Genomic DNA, 22009 nt, shown 5'->3' with positions numbered 1-22009 from the left:
TGTCTGTCTGTCTGTCTGTCTGTCTGTCTGTCTGTCTGTCTGTCTGTCTGTCTGTCTGTCTGTCTGTCTGTCTGTCTGTCTGTCTGTCTGTCTGTCTGTCTGTATGTATGTATGTATGTATGTATGTATGTATGTATGTATGTATGTATTTGCTTCTCCTTTTTCTCCTCTGTTGTCACTATGTCACCAGAAGACCAGGGGACCACACTGTCTGTTCTGGGCCCAGCAACATCTAGTTTTAAATTAATAAACACATTTATTAGATTTATTAAGAAGAAGAATTACTGAAAAAAGGCCTAATAGATGACCATTGGTTGATAGTACCTTATTGTCACGTTCTGACCTTTATTTCCTTTGTTTTGTATTTATTTAGTATGGTCAGGGCGTGAGTTGGTGTGGGCAGTCTATGTTTGTTTTTCTATGATTTGGGGCATTTGTATGTTTCGGCCTAGTATGGTTCTCAATCAGAGGCAGGTGTCATTAGTTGTCTCTGACTGAGAAACATACTTAGGTAGCCTGGGTTGCACTGTTTGTTTGTGGGTGATTGTCTATGTTGATTGCTGGTGTCAGCACAGTTCTCATTAGCTTCACGGTCGTTATTTCGTTTATTGTTTTTGTATAGTGTGTTTCAGTGTTCAGTGTTTTCTTTATGAAAATTCATGATGAACACACACCACGCCGCATTTTGGTCCTCCGATCCTTCTCGCCTCTCCTCTTCAGATGAAGAGGAGGACTTCCATGACACTTATAAAAGCCTTATTACTTACTGTATATTGCAAATTAGTGCCTGGCTGTCATATTAAATAAACAGTATCATATAGAGCCAAAATATCAATGAACTGGCCAGTGTGTGTCTCTCTCTCTCTCTCTCTCTCTCTCTCTCTGTTTTTTCTGTACCTCCACCGCATTTGACTACGCTGCAGCAGCTGAGCGGTAAAAAACAGAAAATAAAAATAACAAATAATTAAACAATAGCAGTATAATAACAGTAGTGAGGTTATATACAGGGGGTACCGGTACAGAGTCAATGTGTGTAAAAGAGGGGTCTAGGTAGCCCTTTGATTAGTTGTTCAGGAGTCTTAAGGCCTGGGTCTAGCAGCTGTTAAGAAGCTTTTTGGACCTAGACTTGGCGCTCCAGAACCGCTTGCCATACGTTAGCAGAGTGAACAGTCTATGACTAGGTTGGCTGGAATTTTTAGGGCCTTCCTCTGACACTGCCTGGTATAGAGGTCAAGGATTGCAGGAAGCTTGGCCCCAGTGATTTACTGGGACATACGCACTATCCTGTGTAGTGCCTTGCTGTCAAAGGCTGAGCAGTTGCCATACCAGGCAGTGATGCAACCAGTCAGGATGCTATCGATGGTGCAGCTGTAGAACCTTTTGAGGATCCAAGGACCCATGCCAAATCTTTTCATTCTCCTGAGGGGGAATAGGCTTGTTGTGCCCTCTTCACAACTGTCTTAGTATGTTTGGACCAATATAGTTTGTTGGTGATGTGGACACCAAGGAACTTGAAGCTCTCAATCTGCTCCACTGCAGCCCTGGCGATGAGAATCGGGGCAAGCTCAGTCCTCTTTTTCCTGTAGTCCACAATCATCTCCTTTGTCTTGATCACGTTGAGGGAGAGGTTGTTGTCCTGGCACCACACAGCCAGGTCTCTGACCTCCTCCCGAAATCAAATCAAATAAAATACAATTTTATTTGTCACATACACATGGTTAGCAGATGTTAATGTGAGTGTAGCGAAATGCTTGTGCTTCTAGTTCCGACAATTCAGTAATAACCAACAAGTAATCTAACTAACAATTCCAAAACTACTGTCTTATACACAGTATAAGGGGATAAAGAATATGTACATAAGGATATATGAATGAGTGATGGTACAGAGCAGCATAGGCAGGATACAGTAGATGGTATCGAGTACATGAGGTGAGTATGTAAACAAAGTGGCATAGTTAAAGTGGCTAGTGATACATGTATTACATAAGGATGCAGTCGATGATATAGAGTACAGTATATACGTATGCATATGAGATGAATAATGTAGGGTAAGTAACATTATATAAGGTAGCATTGTTTAAAGTGGCTAGTGATATATTTACATAATTTCCCATCAATTCCCTTTATTAAAGTGGCTGGAGTTGAGTCAGTGTCAGTGTGTTGACAGCAGCCACTCAATGTTAGTGGTGGCTGTTTAACAGTCTGATGGCCTTGAGATAGAAGCTGTTTTTCAGTCTCTCGGTCCCAGCTTTGATGCACCTGTACTGACCTCGCCTTCTGGATGATAGCGGGGTGAACAGGCAGTGGCTCGGGTGGTTGATGTCCTTGATGATCTTTTTGGCCTTCCTGTGACATCGGGTGCTGTAGGTGTCCGCCAGGATGCTCTCGATTGTGCATCTGTAGAAGTTTGTGAGTGCTTTTGGTGACAAACCGAATTTCTTCAGCCTCCTGAGGTTGAAGAGGCGCTGCTGCGCCTTCTTCACGATGCTTTCTGTGTGAGTGGACCAATTCAGTTTGTCTGTGATGTGTATGCTGAGGAACTTAAAACTTGCTACCCTCTCCACTACTGTTCCATCGATGTGGATAGGGGGGTGTTCCCTCTGCTGTTTCCTGAAGTCCACAATCATCTCCTTAGTTTTGTTGACGTTGAGTGTGAGGTTATTTTCCTGACACCACACTCCGAGGGCCCTCACCTCCTCCCTGTAGGCCGTCTCGTCGTTGTTGGTAATCAAGCCTACCACTGTTGTGTCGTCCGCAAACTTGATGATTGAGTTGGAGGCGTGCGTGGCCACGCAGTCGTGGGTGAACAGGGAGTACAGGAGAGGGCTCAGAACGCACCCTTGTGGGGCCCCAGTGTTGAGGATCAGCGGGGTGGAGATGTTGTTGCCTCAGTACTGGTACTAAACACCTCCCTACATCGTTGTTGGTGATCAGTCCTACACTGTTGTGTCATCGGCAAACTTAACGATGGTGTTGGAGTCGTGCCTGGTCATGTAGTCATGAGTGAATAGGGTGTACAGGAGGGGACTGAGCACACACCCCTGAGGGACCCGTGTTGAGGATCAGTGCGGCGGATGTGTTGTTATTGACCCTTACCACCTGAGGACGGCCCGTCAGGAAGTCCAGGATCCAGTTGCAGAGGGAGGTGTTTAGTACCAGGGTCCTTACCTTAGGGATGAGCTTTGAGGGCGCTATGGTGTTGAACGCTGAGCTGTCGTCAATGAATACCATTCTCACATAAGTGTTCCTTTTGTCCAGGTGGGAAAGGGCAGTGTTGAGTGCAACAGAGATTGCATCATCTGTGAATCTGTTTGAGTGGTATGCAAATTGGAGTGGTTCTCGGGTTTCTGAGATAATGGTCTTGATCTGAGCTATGACCAGCCTTTCAAAGCACTTCATGGCTACAGAAGTGAGTGCTCCTTGTCTGTAGTCATTTAGGCAGGTTACCTTAGAGTTCTTGGGCACAGGGACTATGGCGGTCTGCTTGAAACATGTTGTATTACAGACTCAGTCAGGGGCAAGTTGAAAATGTCAGTGAAGACACTTGCCAATTGGTCAGCGCATGCTCGCAGTACACATCCTGGTAATCCGTCTGGCTATGCGGAGTTGTGAATGTTGACCTGTTTAAAGGTCTTACATCGGCTACGGAGAGCGTGATCACATAGTCGTCCGGAACAGCTGATGCTCTAATGCATGCTTCAGTGCCTCGAAGCGAGCATAGAAGTGATTTTGCTCATCTGGTAGGCTCGTGTCACTGGGCAGCCCATGGCTGTGCTTCGCTTTGTCTGTAATAGTTTGCAAGCCCTGCCACATCTGACGAGCGTTGGAGCCGGTGTAGTACGATTCAATCTTTGTCCTGTATTGACGCTTTGCCTCTTTGATGGTTCGTCGGAGGGCTTAGCTAGATTTCTTATAAGCTTCTGGTTAGAGTCCTTGAAAGTAGCAGCTCTACCCTTCAGCTCAGTGAGGATGTTGCCTGTAATCCATGGCTTCTGGTTGGGGTATGTACGTATGGTCACTGTGAGGACAACATCATTGATGCACTTATTGATGAAGCCAGTGACTGATGTGGTGTACTCCTCAATGCCATTGGAAGAATCCTGGAACATATTCCAGTCTGTGCTAGGAAAACAGTCCTGCAGCTTAGCATCTGCTTCATCTGGCCACTTTTTTATAGACCGAGTCACTGTTTCCTGCTTTAGTTTTTGCTTGTTAGCAGGAATCAGGAGGATAGAATTATGGTCATGTTTTCCAAATGGAGGGCGAGGGAGAGCTTTGTATGCATCTCTGTGTGTGGAGTAAAGGTGGTCTAGAGTTTTTTTTCTCTCTGGTTGCACATGCCGGCAGAAATGAGGTAAAAACAGATTTGAGTTTCCCTGCGTTAAAGTCCCCGGCCACTAGGAGCGCCGCCTCTGGATGAGCGTTTTCCTGTTTGCTTATGGCCGTATACTGCTCATTGAATGTGGCCTTAGTGCCAGCATCAGTTTGTGGTGGTATATAGACAGCTACAAAAAATACAGATGAAATCTCTCTTGTTAAATAGTGTGATCTACAGCTCATCATGAGATATTCTTCCTCAGGCAAGCAAGACCCTCTAGACTACCCTCTATTTTATTATCGATTGATTGTACATTGGCTAATAGGACCGATGGTAAAGGGTTGACTACCCTCTCGGTGTCAGATCTTTACAAGGCACCCGGACCTTTGTCCCTGATACCGCCATCTCTTTCTCCTGCGAATGACGGGGATGAGGGCCTTGTCGGGCATCTGAAGTAAATCCTTCCCATCCGACTCGTTGAGGAAAAAGTATTCCTCGAGTACAGGGTGAGTAATCGCTGTCCTGATATCTAGAAGCTCTTTTCGGTCAGAAGACACGGTGGCAGAAACATAATGTACAAAATAAGTTACAAAAAACGCAAAAAAACATACACAATAGCACAATTGGTTACGGTATCGGAAATGGCAGCCATCTCCCTCGGGGCCATTCACCATTGTAATGTTTTTAAAATGGTATAACTGCCTTAATTTAGCTAAACCCCAGGAAGAGTATCCATAATAAATACCAATACAAATACCTTTAATAGTCTGTTGTATAGGAATACTCAGCATGCTAAGATTAAAGGTTTACTCTGTCATTTTTGGACTTGTCCCAGAAAGTTAACACAAAGATTTTGGTAAACACAAATTATCTCTAAAAAGGAACATTGGTGATTATAGTCTCTTCTTTCCACGAGCATCATGATCTTAACATTATGATCTCTAGCCTTACAATTTATTTAATGAACATTTTGTAGCCATTAGTTCAGTGGCTGGTTGACAAATCCAGCCTTTTAGCAATTGGACAATTGCTGATGCCCTTGAAAACATACAATTTGCCACACCAAAATGACAAATATGTGAAATCTGGCCTGCTGGCCCATGGACTATTGGGGACCACGTAGCCCCTCATGCATAAGAGAAAAAGAACAACTGACAACAACAAATAAATGCAAATAAACAATACCCAGACACGTGTTCAATGGTCCAATGGTTTGGGCAAACGTGAGAAGTACTGTACGGAAGCTGAGATATCGTATGCATCACACTTGCATGGGTTGGATTGCATGCATAGAGTTTCTTTGGTGAATTGTGTGCAGTACCTATTCACTGAATGGTTCCTGGTTGACTAGGTTGGACCAGGTACATTTTGATTGTAATCAATGTTTCGGTTTGAGCAGAAAACCTGCAGACAGGGTTTGTGGAAGGCTGCCAAACAGAGCCACTGTGCCTGGAGAGAATGTTCACTTCAATTTCCCCTACACTCTGTCTATTTGTAAAGGGATCACACTCTCTACGATTTCAATTACCTCTCTCAGTCGTTCTTTCTCCAGTTGAGCAGTTTGGCAAAGTTGGGTAAAAATTTGGACGGAAAGAGGTATTTGTGCATTATACCCTACACCACCCACTTCTGCTCCCCATGCCCACCCTCCCATCCCTCTTTCCCACTCATCTCTTACCTCTCTTCCTCCCTCTTTCCCTCCCCCTTTTCCCCCCGCCCTTCCCTCCCACCCTTCCTCCTGCCCCGAACCCTCTCTTCCATGACACATGTTGGAGAAGCAGACAGAGGAGTTAATAAAGCACGAAGCCATGCTGTTATGTCTGGCAGCTGTGCAGGCATATTGTATACAGAGTTAACGCTTTTGGAAAATAAATTATTTACTTTTCTCCAAAGTTGTCTTTGCGGCTCCACAAACAAGATATGTTGACATTTATTAATGGAAATGTGGATAGTTTTCCTGTTGACATTAATCCTGCTATTTCCATACAACTATATTCCCCTTCCAGCTATTAACCAGTTTAATCTATACCAACATAATTTCCAATGAAAGCCAATATGCCATGTTATCTCTGGAGACTTTGGTACTGATATGCCAATTGAAAAATCTATTTTCTTTATTTTGTGCTATTAATTTCATTGACTTGTTGCTGTGGCATTGCTATTGAATGATCAGTCCCTTTCGTTGTGTAGTCTAACCCCATAGCTTGAGACTAACATCCAGCTCAAATCAACCAACCCCTGCACATTTCTTGTTCTGTCTATCAAACTCTCATTATTCTTCTTACGGACAGAACACTTAGGTCCTCAGCCCCTTCCTGCTAACTGCTACAGACATGACCATCTCTCTGGCAATGAGTGGTTGGCAGGAAAAGATGTGTGCACGGGCCATATCTAACAGATATTTGGGCAGCATTCACCCTGGCATCTGTTTAAACATTAGCCCACTTTTCGGTGGGCATGTTTGTACCCCTGCCACCCTGTGAGAATGGACTCCTGATGGCAGGGAATTTGAGGTGACCTGGAAAAAATGAGTTAGGTTGGAGTCAGGGGACCTACTCTTAAGATGTAGAGTGTGTGTTAGTGTCCAAGACCACTCCCCTCTTCTCTCTCCAACTTTCTTACTGAATTCTCTGCTGCAAAAGCATGTCATAGAGTATGGCATACAGTATGTACAGATGAAGTCGGAAGGTAACATATACTTTAGCCAAATACATTTGAATTCCTGACATTTTATCCTAGTAAAAATTCCCTGTCTTAGGTCAGTTAGGATCACCTCTTCATTTTAAGAATGAAATGTCAGAATAATAGTAGAGAGAATGATTTATTCAGCTTTTATTTCTTTCATCACATTCCCAGTGGGTCAGAAGTGTACATACACTCAATAATATTTGGTAGCATTGCCTTTAGATTGTTTAACTTGGGTCAAACGTTTCGGGTAGCCTTCCACAAGCTTCCTACAATAGATTGGGTGAATTCTGACCCATTCCTCCTGACAGAGCTGGTGTAACTGAGTCAGGTTTGTAGGCCTACCTGCTCGCACATGCTTTTTCAGTTCTGCCCACTAATTTTCTATGGGATTGAGGTCAGGCCTTTGTGATGCCCACTCCAATAACTTGACTTTGTTGTCCTTAAGCCATTTTTCCACAACTTTGGAAGTATGTTTGGGGTCATTGTCCAGTTGGAAAACCCATTTGTTCACCGATGTCTTGAGATGTTGCTTCAATATATCCACATCATTTTTCATCCTCATGATGCCATCTATTTTGTAAAGTGCACCAGTCCCTCCTGCAGCAAAGCATCCCTACAACATGATGCTGCCACCCCCGTGCTTCACGGTTGGGATGGTGTTCTTCGGCTTGCAAGCATCCCCCTTTTTCCTCCAAACATAATGATGGTCATTATGGCCAAACAGTTCTATTTTTGTTTCATCAGACCAGAGGACATTTCTCCAAAAAGTACGATCTTTGTCCTCATGTGCAGTTGAAAACCGGCTTTTTAATGGTGGTTTGGGAGCAGTGGCTTCTTCCTTGCTGAGGGGCCTTTCAGGTTCCTCCAGCATCTTCACAAGTTCCTTTGCTGTTTTTCTGGGCTTGATTTACACTTTTCAAATCAAATCAAAGTTTATTTGTCACGTGCACCTTACAGTGAAGTGCTTACTTACAGGCTCTAACCAATAGTGCCAGAAAAGATGTTAGGTGAACAATAGGTAAGTAAAGAAATAAAACAACATTGAAATGACAGGCTATATACAGTTGCGAGGGTATAACATTAGCGAGGCTACATAAATACACCGGTTAGTCAGGCTGATTGAGGTAGTATGTACATGTAGATATGGTTAAAGTGACTATGCATATAGGATGAACAGAGAGTAGCGGTAGCGTAAAAGAGTTGTTGGCGGGTGGAGGGTGGCGGGACACAATGCAGATAGCCCGGTTAGCCAATGTGTGGGAGCACTGGTTGGTCGGCCCAATTGAGGTAGCATGTACATGAATGTATAGTTAAAGTGACTATGCATATATGATAAACACAGAGTAGCAGCAGCGTAAAAAGAGGGTTTGGGGGTGGATGGGGTGGGCACCTGTTCAGGAGTCTTATGGCTTGGGGGTAAAAACTGTTGAGAAGCCTTTTTGTCCTAGACTTGGCACTCTGGTACCGCTTGCCATGTGGTAGTAGAGAGAACAGTCTCTGACTGGGGTGGCTGGGGCCTTTGACAATTTTTAGGGCCTTCCTCTGACACCGCCTGGTGTAGAGGTCCTGGATGGCAAGCAGCTTAGCCCCAGTGATGTACTGTGCCGTACGCACTACCCTCTGTAGTGCCTTGTGGTCAGATGCCGAGCAATTGCCGTACCAGGCAGTGATGCAGCCAGATGCTCTCGATGTTGCAGCTGTAGAACCTTTTGAGGATCTCAGGACCCATGCTAAATATTTTTAGGTTCCTGAGTATAGGCTTTGTCGTGCCTTCTTCACAACTGTCTTGGTGTGTTTGGACCATTCTAGTTTGTTGTTGATGTGGACACAGAGGAACTTGAAGCTCTCAACCTGCTCCACTACAGTCCCGTCGATGAGAATGGGTGCGTGCTCGGTCCTCCTTTTCCTGTAGTCCACAATCATCTCCTTTGTCTTGGCTACGTTGAGGGATAGGTTGTTATTCTGGCACCACACGGCCAGGTCTCTGACCTCCTCCCTACAGCCTGTCTCGTCGTTGTTTATGATCAGGCCTACAAACTGTGTCCTCTGCAAACTTAATGATTGTGTTGGAGTCGTGCCTGGCCATGCAGTCGTGGGTGAACAGGAGGGGTACATGAGGGGACTGAGCACACACCCCTTTGGAGCTCCAGTGTTGAGGATCAGCGTGGCAGATGTGATGCTACCTACCCTCACCACCTGCGGGCGGCCCGTCAGGAAGTCCAGGATCCAGTTGCAGAGGGAGGTGTTTAGTCCCAGGATCCTTAGCTTAGTGATGAGCTTTGAGGGTACTATGGTGTTGAACGCTGAGCTGTAGCCAATGAATAGCATTCTCACATAAGTGTTCCTTTTGTCCAGGTGGGAAAGGGCAGCGTGGAGTGCAATAGAGATTGCATCATCTGTGGATCTATTTGGGCGGTATGTAAATTGGAGTGGGTCTAGGGTTTCTGGGATAATGGTGTTGATGTGAGCCACGACCAACCTTTCAAAGCACTTCATGGCTATGGACGTGAGTGCTACGGGTCTGTAGTCATTTAGGCAGGCTGCCTTTATGTTCTCGGGCACAGGGACTATGGTGGTCTGCTTGAAACATGTTGGTATTACAGACTCAATCAGGGATTTGTTGAAAATGTCAGTGAAGACACCTGCCAGTTGGTCAACATATGCCCAGAGCACACGTCCTGGTATTCCGTCTGGCCCTGCAGCGTTGTGTTTGTTGACCTGTTTAAAGCTCTTACTCACATCAGCTACGGAGAGCATGATCACACAGTTGTCTGGAACAGCTGATGCTCTCATGCATGCCTCAGTGTTGCTTGCCTCGAAGCGAGCATAGAAGTGATTTAGCTCGTCTGGTAGGCTCGTATCACTGGGAAACTGTGCTTCCCTTTGTAGTCTGTCCTACACCGAGTGCCGGAGCCGGTGTAGCATGATTAAATCTTAGCCCTGTACTGACGCTTTGCCTGTTTGATGGTTCATCGCAGCGCATAGCAGGATTTCTTGTTAGCTTCCGGGTTAGAGTCCCGCACCTTGAAAGCAGCAGCTCTACCCTTTAGTGCAGTGTGAATATTGCTTGTAATCCATGGCTTCTGGTTGGGTTATGTACATACAGTCACTGTGGGGACGATGTCCTCGATGCACTTACTGAGGAAGCCAGTGACTGATGTGACGTACTCCTCGATGCCATCGAAGAATCCCGGAACATGTTCCAGTCTGTGATAGTAAAACAGTCCTGTAGTTTAGCATCTGCTTCATCTGACCACTTTTTTTGTAGACCGGGTCACTGGTGCTTCCTGCTTTAATTTTTGCTTGTAAGCAGAAATCAGGAGGATAGAGTTGTGGTCAGATTTACCAAATGGAGGGCGAGGGAGAGCTTTGTATGCGTCTCTATGTGTGGAGTACAGGTGATCTACAATGAAATAATCAGTCTATAATTTTAATGGTAGGTTTATTTGAACAGTGAGAGACAGAATAACAATAACAAAATTCAGAAAAATGCATGTCAAAAATGTTATAAATTGATTTGCATTTTAATGAGGGAAATAAGTATTTGACCCCCTCTCAATCAGAGATTGAAGACACCTGTCCACAGAAGCAATCAATCAATCAGATTCCAAACTCTCCAACATGGGCAAGATCAAAGTGCTCTCCAATGATGTCAGGGACAAAATTGTAGACCTACACAAGGCTGGAATGGGCTACAAGACCATCGCCAAGCAGCTTGGTGAGAAAGTGACAACAGTTGGTGTGATTATTAGCAAATGGAAGAAACACAAAATAACTGTCAATCTCCCTCTGCCTGGGGCTCCATGCAATGCCCGTAGGTCCCCCTGCTCAAGAAAGCACATTTACATGCCCGTCTGAAGTTTGTCAATGAACATCTGAATGATTCAGAAGACAACTGGGTGAAAGTGTTGTGGTCAGATGACACCAAAATGGAGCTCTTTGGCATCAACTCAACTTGCCGTCTTTGGAGGAGGAGGAATGCTGCCTATGACCCCAAGAACACCATCCCCACCGTCAAACATGGAGGTGGATACATTATGCTTTGGGGGTGTTTTTCTGCTAAGGGGACAGGACAACTTCACCGTATCAAAGGGACAATAGAAGGGGACATGTGCCGTCAAATCTTGGGTGGGAACCTCCTTCCCTCAGCCAGGGCATTGAAAATGGGTCGTGGATGGGTATTCCAGCATGACAATGGCCCAAAACACACGGCCAAGGCAACAAAGGAGTGGCTCAAGAAGAAGCACATTAAGGTTCTGGAGTGGCCTAGCCAGTCTCCAGACCTTAATCCCATAGAAAATCTGTTGAGGGAGCTGAAGGTTCGAGTTGCCAAACGTCAGCCTCGAAACCTTAATGACTTGGAGAAGATCTGCAAAGAGGAGTGGGACAAAATCCCTCATGAGATGTGTGCAAACCTGGGGGCCAACTACAAGAAACGTCTGACCTCTGTGATTGCCAACAAGGGTTTTGCCACCAAGTACTAAGTCATGTTTTGCAGAGGGATCAAATGCTTATTTCCCTCATTAAAATGCAAATCAATTTATATATTTTTTTTACATGCGTTTTTCTGGATTTTTTGGTTGTTTTTCTGTCTCTCACTGTTCAAATAAACATACCATTAAAATGATAGACTGATCATTTCTTCGTCAGTGGGCAAATGTACAAAATCAGCAGGGGATCAAATACTTTTTTCCCCTCACTGTATATCCCGCTAGCTGAATATCCATGTCGTCATTCAGCCACGATTCCATGAAACATAGGATATTACAGTTGTTGATGTCCCGTGATCGTACCTCGTCTAATTTATTGTCCAATAATTGCACGTTGGCCGAGTAGTATTGACTGTAACGGCAGCTTTCCCAGTCGCCTTCTCCGGGTCCTGACCAGGCATCTGGCTCTTTTGTCCTCTGTACCTGCGTCGCTTCCTCTTGCAAATAACGGGAATGTCGGTCCTGTGGGGTGTTTTGAGAATGTCTTGTGCGTCGTCATTGTTGTGGAAAAAATCTTTGTCTAATCCGAGGTGAGTGATCGCTGTCCTGATATCCAGAAGTTTTTTTTGCCGTACAATATGCTTGCAGAAACATTATGTACAAAATAAGTTACAAATAAAGCGAAAACCCCCCACATAGTAGCACAATTGGTTGGGCGCCCGTAAAACTGATGCCATTTTTTCCGGCGCCATTTTAACTCACCAAAGTACGTTCATCTCTAGCAGACAGAACGCATCTCCTTTCTGAGAGGTTTGACAGCTGCGTGGTCCCATGGTGTGTATACTTGGGTACTATTGTTTGTACAGATGAGCGTGGTACCTTCAGGCGTTTGGAAATTGCTCCCAAGGATGAACCAGACTTGTGGAGGTCTACATTTTTTTCCTGAGGTCTTGGCTGATTTCTTTAGATTTTCCCATGATGTCAAGCAAAAAGGTACTGAGTTTGAATGTAGGCCTTGAAATACATCCACATGTACACCTCCAATTGGCTTAAATGATCTCAATTAGCCTATCAGAATCTTCTAATGCCATGACATAATTTTCTGGAATTTTCCAAGCTGTTTAAAGGCACAGTTAACTTAATGTGTGTAAACTTCTGACTAACTGTAATTGGGATACAGTGAATAAGTTAAATAATCTGTCTGTAAACAATTGTTGGAAATATTACTTGTGTCATGCACAAAGTAGATGTCCTAACAGACTTGCCAGAACTATAGTGTGTTAACAAGAAATGTGTGGAGTGGTTGAAGAACGAGTTTTAATGACTGCAACCTAAGTGTATGTAAACTTCCGACTTCAACTGTATACATTTTATACAATTAGAAAATCAACCTCTCCTTCTCCCTTCCCTCTTCCCTTCTCTCTCTTCCAGCAGCCTTGGTCAATCCCCCTCCTCCTCTTCTCCCCCTAGAGGAGAGTATGTGCTGTCTCCATTCCCCAGACCAAAGCTCCATGACGAGAGGAGGGGTAAAGAGAGGACAGCGATCAATTTCAGATATGGCCACAAGCACAGGGTTTACTAACAAAAGAGATTTCACGCGCTGTTAAGGGTATCGAGTGGACCAGTGGATTAGCCCACACTGCACATTAACCCTGAAACTCAAACGACAAAGGCCCACTTAACAAACAGCCTGCACCCCTGGTACAGAAGGTACAGGCCCACTTAACCACCGATAGCATCAACATCAGCTCTGGAGCAATAATGGAGCCTCTACACAAGTGACAAACAGTAGCGTTTAGAGGACACACATGTTCAATGCGGGGGAACCCAAACACATGTAAGTAAGGGTTTTGAGTCTACATGTCAGCAGTAGCATAAGGTATGGTATGGTTGAAGAGGTGTAATTGGAAAGATCAGTGGTGTCTGACCGGGAGATGTGAGAGGTCACTACATCCCCTGAGTACATCCCCTGATGTACAGCTGTGTTGAAATCGTATCTCTTATGTCTACTTCAATGTTTGAAAATGTTTTGGAAAATGCAGGCCATTGCTCTTCCTTGTGGCTAATTGTTCTTCCCACCCTGACAAACCTCTGACAACGTGGTCGGAAAAACGTTCCAGGCCAAAATCCATCGAGCGGGAGATATAGATCGGCTTAATTGGATTTTTGCCAACTCTGAAGTAGGAGCTAATTATCCGAACACTGCCCCCACTTTAAATACATCCGTCACCTGGTGCTCCTCTGCCTGTAGATAGCTCATTGAGCAAAGGAAGAAGGATGGATAAGGAGACAGGATTATGTACCGTATTAAAAATACACTACAGGTGAAGATCTACTCTCTTTCCAACAGTCAAGGGCAGGTAACACAACTGGTATTAGGGAGTGAGGAGTTAAAAACACATCTCTTCAGAAAAACAGTGTCTCCTTTTGTGTTTTCAGGGCACATCATAATCCATCACTCCTCTGCTGCAATTAATACAGCTTGTGTAATTTGTTTACCTTGTTTGCTGACAGTGCTTGTTTGCCGAATCTGACGTTTCAGGGGAAAACAGAGCAGAGATTGTGGCAGGAAATGGGAAAGCTCAGAAGACTCACTGAAAAATACATTTCCTTTTTTCTTTCTTCTCACTTTCCTCTTCTTCTTCTTACACTGAACAAAATGTACTGTAGTTTATAATATTGGATTTCAAATGTTCTTCTATGATGTCTGGGTGACAAAGAAAGTGACTGTCATAAATGATTTACAGTCTTTTCACTGCGTCTTAATTCTCAGCTGGTACCTCAAGGGAACTATTGCATCGTATTATCTAAGTTGAGCCCAACAAAAGGGCTCTCAATCTGGAGATTCCGAGACACTTGATCATTAATTTAGGATCTCTCTAATTCTAGCTTGAATATAACCATGCAAGTACAAGAGGCACACAGGGCACCAGTCAAGAGTTTGAGAGGCAACCAACTTTCCTCAACCAACAGAAAGCCTCATATCATCTAACCTGTCAATCAGGATATGGCTTGACCCTCTCTTTCTGACAGTGAAGAAACACTTTGGTCATTAATGGAAAATCGGGATCCAATAACCCCTCGTATTAATTTCTTACACTTGCGTGTTAGCCACCTCACCAAGCTAATGCTGATGAATTATCTCACAATGTCACTGTGAATTAATTACCCAAATTAAATATGAAGGAACATTTCTCAAAGGGAGAGATTTATATTACAGTCATATATCTTAATGTACACAAACAGTCATGGTTTTCATGTGAATAGCTAGCTCTGTTTGACTGTGTTCAGTTTCCTTGGGTTCTGTTTGGTATATCTACACTTTAACATTGGTCATACAGTAGCAATTAATAAAGTGGTGAGGAGGACACCACCGTGTCCACAAGCGACTTCACTATTCGTTTTCTTCATTCAGGCATCACTCAAGCGTTGTTTTAAGCTTTGTTATATTATTTGTTACCTGAATCAGGAAACTAGGCGTATGTCGCAAGTCACGACTTCACAGGAGAGCCTTTTGAAAAAAAATTTAAACAAATTTATCAGACATATTTTGGGCAGAAATTCCTTCATGAACATGTGCACTTTCATGTTCCTTAACTTTAGCCCGCTATGACAATTGGTTTGTATTGCTAGTTAAAGCTTGCTGTTAGCTAGCCAGCTGACATTAGATGGCTGGATAGCTACAGTAGTTAACATTACAGTGCCTTGCAAAAGTATTCCCCCCCTTGGCCTTCTTCCTATTTTGTTTCATTACAACCTGTAATTGAAGTGGATTTTTATTTGGATTTCATATAGCTGACATATACAAAATAGTCCAAATGAAGTGAAGTGAAAACAATGACTTTCAGAGAAAAAAACAACAACTGAAAAATGGTATTCACCCTCTTTGCTATGAAACCCCTAAATAAGATCTGGTGCAACCAATTACCTTCAGAAGTCACATAATTAGTTAAATAAAGTCTGTACAGATCAGGGTTGGGTTATAAAAAAAATATCTGAAACTTTGAACATCCCACAGGGCACCATTAAATCCATAATTTAAAAAAATTGAAATAATATGGCACCACAGTAAACCTGCCAAGAGAGGGCTGCCCACCAAAACTGGGAGGGCATTGATCAGAGAGGCAACAAAGAGACCAAAGATAACTCTGAAGGAGCTGCAAAGCTCCACGGCGGAGATTGTCCATAGGACCACTTAAGCCGTACACTCCACAGAGCTGGGCTTTACAGAAGAGGGACCAGAAAAAAGCCATTGCTTAAAGAAAGAAATAAGCAAACATGTTTGGTGTTCGCCAAAAGGAATATGGGAGACTCCCCAAACATATGGAAGAAGGTACTCTGGTCAGATGAGACTAAAATTGAGGTTTTTGGCAATCAATGAAAATGATGTCTTGCGCAAACCAACACCTCTCATCACCCAGAGAAAAAATACCAGTGGCTAAATGTGCCAAGCTTATAGAGATATACCCCAAGAGACTAGCAGCTGTAATTGCTGCAAAAGGTGGCTCTACAAAGTATTGACCTTGTGAGTAGTTATGCACGCTCAAATTTTCAGTTTTTTTGTCTTATTTCTTTTTGTCTTATTTTCTATTTATTTTGCATCTTCAAAGTGGTAGTCAGGTTGTATAAATCAAAAGATACAAACCCCTGAAAAATCCATTTTAATTCCAGGTTGTACAGCAACAAAATGCCAAGGGGGGGGTGAATACTTTCGCAAGCCACTGTGCCTGTATTGAACTGTGTGTGGGGGCTGTGCTTTGGCAAAGTGGGTGGGGTTATATCCTGCCTGTTTGGCCCTGTCCGGGGGTATCATCGGATGGGGCCACAGTGTCTCCTTACCCGTCCTGTCTCAGCCTCCAGTATTTATGCTGCAGTAGTTTGTGTCAGGGGGCTAGGGTCAGTCTGTTATATCTGGAGTATTTCTCCTGTCTTATCCGGTGTCCTGTGTGAATTTTAAGTATGCTCTCTCTAATGCTCTCATTCTCTCTTTTTTCTTTCTTTCTTTCTTTTTTTCTCTCTCTAGGAGGACCTGAGCCTTAGGACCATGCCTGACTACCTGGCATGATGACTCCTTGTTGTCCCCAGTCCACCTGACCATGCTGCTGCTCCAGTTTCAACTGTTCTGCCTGCGGCTATGGAACCCTGCCCTGTTCACTGTGATTATTATTATTTGACCATGCTGGTCATTTATGAACATTTGAACATCTTGGCCATGTTCTGTTATAATATCCACCCGGCACAGAAGAGGACTGGCCCCTCATAGCCTGGTTCCTCTCTAGGTTTCTTCCTAGGCTTTGGCCTTTCTAGGGAGTTTTTCCTAGCCACTTGCATTGCTTGCTGTTTGGGGTTTTAGGCTGGGTTTCTTTACAGCACTTTGATATATCAGTTGATGTAAGGGCTATATAAATACATTTGATTTGATTCAGTGATGTTATCACAGAATGCCATCTTGGATCTATTGTATAATGCTAAAATGTTTGTATCTGGATTTAGTCTTTCAGCATTAATCAGTAGAACACGTCTGACTCTAATCCACCAGTCATACAGTTTGGTGTTGTCGCCAAGGAGAGTTTGGACTGTCGGGACCAGGTTTCAGCTTCTGCGCAACGCTGACATCCTTCCTCTCATAGATGGTCTGCCTGTAAAAGCACCACCTGGACTGGACACCTCCAGAAAAACTATATTTTTGACAAGATCAGGGAGTTTTGCGATGAAGAGGCTATGGACATAACATGCCCTGCACTAAAGTCAAGGGCATGACAGAAACAGGCTCTCCGAATATAGATTCCCTTGTTCATGTGTGGTTTGGACAGACCAGTCATCCGCACAATCTGCAGTGCCTCTACTCACATGACTCTCTCCTAAAATACTTAGCAAAATATTGATATATAAAAAGCGTGGTCATAACAGGATTTTGTGACAATATCATGTGACCGCACCAAGTGTCCACCACTTAAATATATGGCGCATGCATCTGTTTATGTACTGTACATGTGCACCTCACTCAGGTTTCTACTCAGGTTGCATGGCCTACTATGTGATAAGTGCATCTGCAACAGTATATAAAGTATGCTAATGTACTGGTGTGAAGGCATTTGGGCAGTGGTATAAAAATACTATAAAGTACTACTTAAGTAGTTTTGTGGTATCTGTACATTACTTTATTATTCCTATTTTTGGTAACTTTTACTCCACTACTGTCGTAAAGAAAATAATGTCGTTTTTACTCCACACAATTTCCTTAACACCCAAAAGTACTCGTTACATTTTGACAGGAAAATTGTCCAATTCAAACACTTATCAAGAAAACATCCCTGGTCATCCATACTGCCTCTGATCTGGCAGACTCACTAAACACAAATGCTTCATTCGTAAATTATGTCTGAGTGTTGGGAGTGTGCCCCTGGCTATCCATCAATAAAAAAAATTGTGTTGGCTGGTTTGCTTAATATAAAGAAGTTGAAATGGTTTATATTTTTACTTTTGATACTTAAGTACATTGTGCCCCTGGCTATTCGGCAATACACTTTTTTTTTTATATATAAATACAATTGTGCCGTCTGGTTTAATATAAGGAATTTGTAATTATTTAAACTTTTACTCAAGTATGACAATTTAGTACTTTTTCCACCACTGGATGTGGCTTGGGGTTATGGCATTTCTTTCAGATGACACATCAATTTAGACAAGTGTATCTGGGTAAGCGTCATCTAATATTTATTTTAAAAAATTATCTGGACACTTTCTTTTTACCTGGAATTGTTCCTTATTGTAGGCTACTACCACTTTTAGTCTTTAGCACATGACCTCACATGAATCCTTAAAGAGATTGGTGGGGCTGGCTTCTTATGGCTGGGGGGCAGTATTGAGTAGCTTGTATGAATACGTTGCCCAAAGCAAACGGCCTGCTCCTCAGTCTCAGTTGCTAATATATGCATATTATTATTAGTATTGGATAGAAAACACTCTAAAGTTTCTAAAACTGTTTGAATGATGTTTGTGAGTATAACAGAACTCATATGGCAGGCAAAATCCTGAGGAGAAATCAAAACAGGAAGTGAGAAATCTGAGCTTGGTATGTATTCACCAAGGTTCCCATTGAAATCCCCTTGAGATATGAATGATGTTGCACTGCCTAGGGCTTCCACTAGATGTCAACCGTCTATAGACATTTGAATGAGACTTCTACTGTGTTGTGGGACTGAATGAGAGCAGAATCTATCAGGTGACTGGCAGTCAGCCATTTTCTGATCACGCGCATTCCTCGTGGTATCCACTTGCGTTCCATTGCTCATCAAGACACAAAGGAATACTCCGGTTAGAACTTTATTGAAGCTATATGTTAAAAACACCTAATGATTGATTCTGTACATAGTTTGAAATGTTTCTTCGACCTGTAATATAACTTTTTGAAGATTTTGTCCGGCGTAACGCTGACCAGAATGAGCGTTTGGATATGTATAACAAACGCACTAACAAAAGGAGGTATTTGGACATAAATAACGGACATTATCGAACAAAACAAACATTTATTGTGGACCTGGGATTCCTGGAGTGCTTTCTGATGAAGATCATCAAAAGTAAGAGAATATTTATCATGTAATTTCTTGTTTATGTTGACGCCAACATGGTGGCTATTGTGACTATTTTTCTGAGCGCCGTCTCAGATTATTGCATGGTTTGCTTATTCCGTAACGTTTTTGTTGAAATCAGACACAGCAGTTGCATTAAGGAGAGGTATATCTATAGTTTCATGTGTATAACTTGTATTATCATCTACATTTATGATGAGTATTTCTGTTGAATGATGTGGCTATGCAAAATCACTGGATGTTTTTGGAACTAGTAAATGTAACGCGCCAATGTAAACTCATATTTTGATAAATATAAACGTTGTCAAACAAAACATACATGTATTGTGGAACATGAAGTCCTATGAGTGTCATCTGATGAAGATCATCAAAGGTTAGTGATTCATTTTATCCCTATTTATTCTTTTTGTGACTGCTGTCTTTGGCTGGAAAAAATGGCTGTGTTTATTGTCGTTTGCTGGTGACCTAACATAATAGTTTGTGGTGCTTTTGCTGTAAAGCATATCTGAAATCGGACACTGTGGTGGAATTAACAACAAGATAACCTTTAAAATTGTATAAAATACATGTATGTTTGAGGAATTTTAATTATGAGATTTTTTATGTTTTGAATTTGGCGCCCTGCACTTTCACTGGCTGTTGTGATATCGATCCCGTTAATGGGATTTCAGCCCTAAGAAGTTTTAAGAGGGTGTGAACAATGCTGAATGGGTGTAGACAAAGGAGAGCTCTCTAGTAAGTACTGAAACATTCAAAGGCCCTTTTCTCAAAAGTGAGGCCCTTTTCTCAACTTTCAAAGAATAATTACTTTACCATTGCTCCTAAAAAATGCAGCCTATGATATACCATTTTGTAGCTCTGAGTCTCTACTTTTACCCACTGTAACAAACAGAAATTAAAATGTTGCTACATAAGATTGAATCCAGGTTGTGAGTCACATTTACAGTTACTGTCATATCCTGATCTATTTCACCTGTCTTGTGATTGTCTTCACCCCCTCCAGGTGTTGCTTATTAGTCCTGGTGTAAATATATTCCTGTGTTTCCTGTCTCTCTGTGCCAGTTCATCTTGTATGTTTTTCAAGTCAACCAGTTTTTGACCCTTGCCTGTTTTCTGGACTCTGTACCCGCCTCCCTGACCATTCTGCCTGCCTTGACCTCGAGCCTGCCTGCCACTCTGTACCTCCTGGACTCTGAACTGGTTTTGACCTTTTGCTTATCCACGACCATTCTCTTGCCTACCCCTTTTGGATTGTTTAGTAAATATCAAGACTCAAACCATCTGCCTCCCATGTCTGCATCTGGGTCTCGCCTTGTGCCCTTATAGTTACAGCTGATGTAGTGATTGTATATCGATTTGCTGTCCTGAAATATAAGTCATCTGATTTATTTGTTTCAGTCTCTGAATTGTTCAATCAAACTTTTCGCCGCCAGATCCTGATATCAGGGTATAAAAAACACAATCTGTTTCCTGAATTAGTCTAGCGTACATGTTACCTGGGCTCGTTTCCCACCGTTTACCCTGGCTAAACTAGCTGGCTAGCTGAACTATGCTAGTTTTTGTGCTCATTGCCAACTTCATAAATACTGCGCCCTCGACTTCAAAACTCATTTGCTAGTTATATAATCACGTAACTATGGCACTGGAGAAGAAGGCTGACGTTTTACATGTCCCCAACCAAATGTTTTTTTTGTTTTTGTTTATTTGCTTTTTTTTTAACCTATCTTGTTCATAATGTTGCCGCTACTGTCTCTTATGATCGAAAATAACCTCTGGACATCAGGACTGCGATTACTCCCCACGGACTGGCAGAATGCTTTTTTTTTCCTTTAACGAGATTGATGAGCCCGACTCGAATGATGTACTGCTATCTTGGGAACAGGCCCAGATCCCCGTGATTTGCATGAAGAGTTCCTTTCATTTTGCTAGCAAACGTGCAATTTTTGGAGAATAAAATCGATGACCTATGCAGAAGATTAATCTACCAACGGGACCTTCAAAACTGTAGTATCTTATTCTTCACAGAGTCGTTGCTGAACGATGACACTATCAACATACAGCTGACTGGGTATACGCTGTACCGGCAGGATAGAACAGCGGCATCTGGTAAGACAAGGGGCGGCGGACTATGTATTTTTGAGGTAGAGTATCTGAGTATCTGAGGTAGAGTATCTCATGATAAACTGTAGACCGCACTATCTACCTAGAGAGTTCATCTGTATTTTTCATAGCTGTTTATGTACCACCGCAGACAGAGGCTGGTACTAAAACGGTATTGAATGAGCTGTATTCCGCCAAAAGCAAACAAGGAAATGAGGTGCCGCTCTTAGTAGCCGGGAGCTTTAACGCAGGGAAACTTAAATCCGTTTTTACCAAATTTCTATTAGCAAATTAAACGTGCAAACCAGAGGGAAAAAATATCTGGACCACATTTACTCCACACACCGACACGCATACAAAGCTCTCCATCGCCCTCCATTTAGCAAATCTGATCATATATCTATCCTCCTGATTTCTGTTTACAAGCAAAAATTAAAGCTGGAAGCACCAGTGTCTAGATCAATAAAAACAGTGGTCAGATGAAGCAGATGCTAAACTACAGGACTGTTTTGCTAGCACAGACTGGAATACGGTCCGGGATTCCTCCGATTGCATTGAGGAGTACACCACATCAGTCATTGGCTTCATCAATAAGTGCATTGATGACGTCGTCCCCACAGTGACCATACATACATACCCCAACCAGAAGCCATGGATTACAGGCAACATCCGCACTGAGCTAAAGGCTAGAGCTGCTGCTTTCAAGGAGCGGGACTCTAACCCGGAAGCTTATAAGAAATCTCGCTATGCCCTCCAACGAACCATCAAACAGGCAAAGTGTCAATACAGGACTAAGGTCGAATCGTACTACACCGGCTCTGATGCTCGTTGGATGTGGAAGGGCTTGCAAACCATTACAGACTACAAAGGAAAGAACAGCC

General features: G+C 43.0%; 1 long non-coding RNA gene across 1 annotated transcript in view; it reads left to right on the top strand.

Annotated features, from left to right (window-relative positions):
- LOC149981218 (uncharacterized) overlaps positions 1-17894 on the top strand; it is a 92154-nt gene extending 74260 nt beyond the window's left edge. The window contains exon 2 of the long non-coding RNA XR_016483268.1: positions 16460-17894. This is a non-coding gene — a long non-coding RNA (uncharacterized LOC149981218). The remainder of the gene's footprint in view (positions 1-16459) is intronic.
- Positions 17895-22009: the final 4115 nt, after the last annotated feature.

Source organism: Oncorhynchus mykiss, chromosome 9, assembly GCF_057628025.1.
Source record: "Oncorhynchus mykiss isolate SJ-2025 chromosome 9, ASM5762802v1, whole genome shotgun sequence".
NCBI lineage: Eukaryota > Metazoa > Chordata > Actinopteri > Salmoniformes > Salmonidae > Oncorhynchus > Oncorhynchus mykiss.
This window is presented reverse-complemented; position numbering and strand designations above follow the sequence as displayed.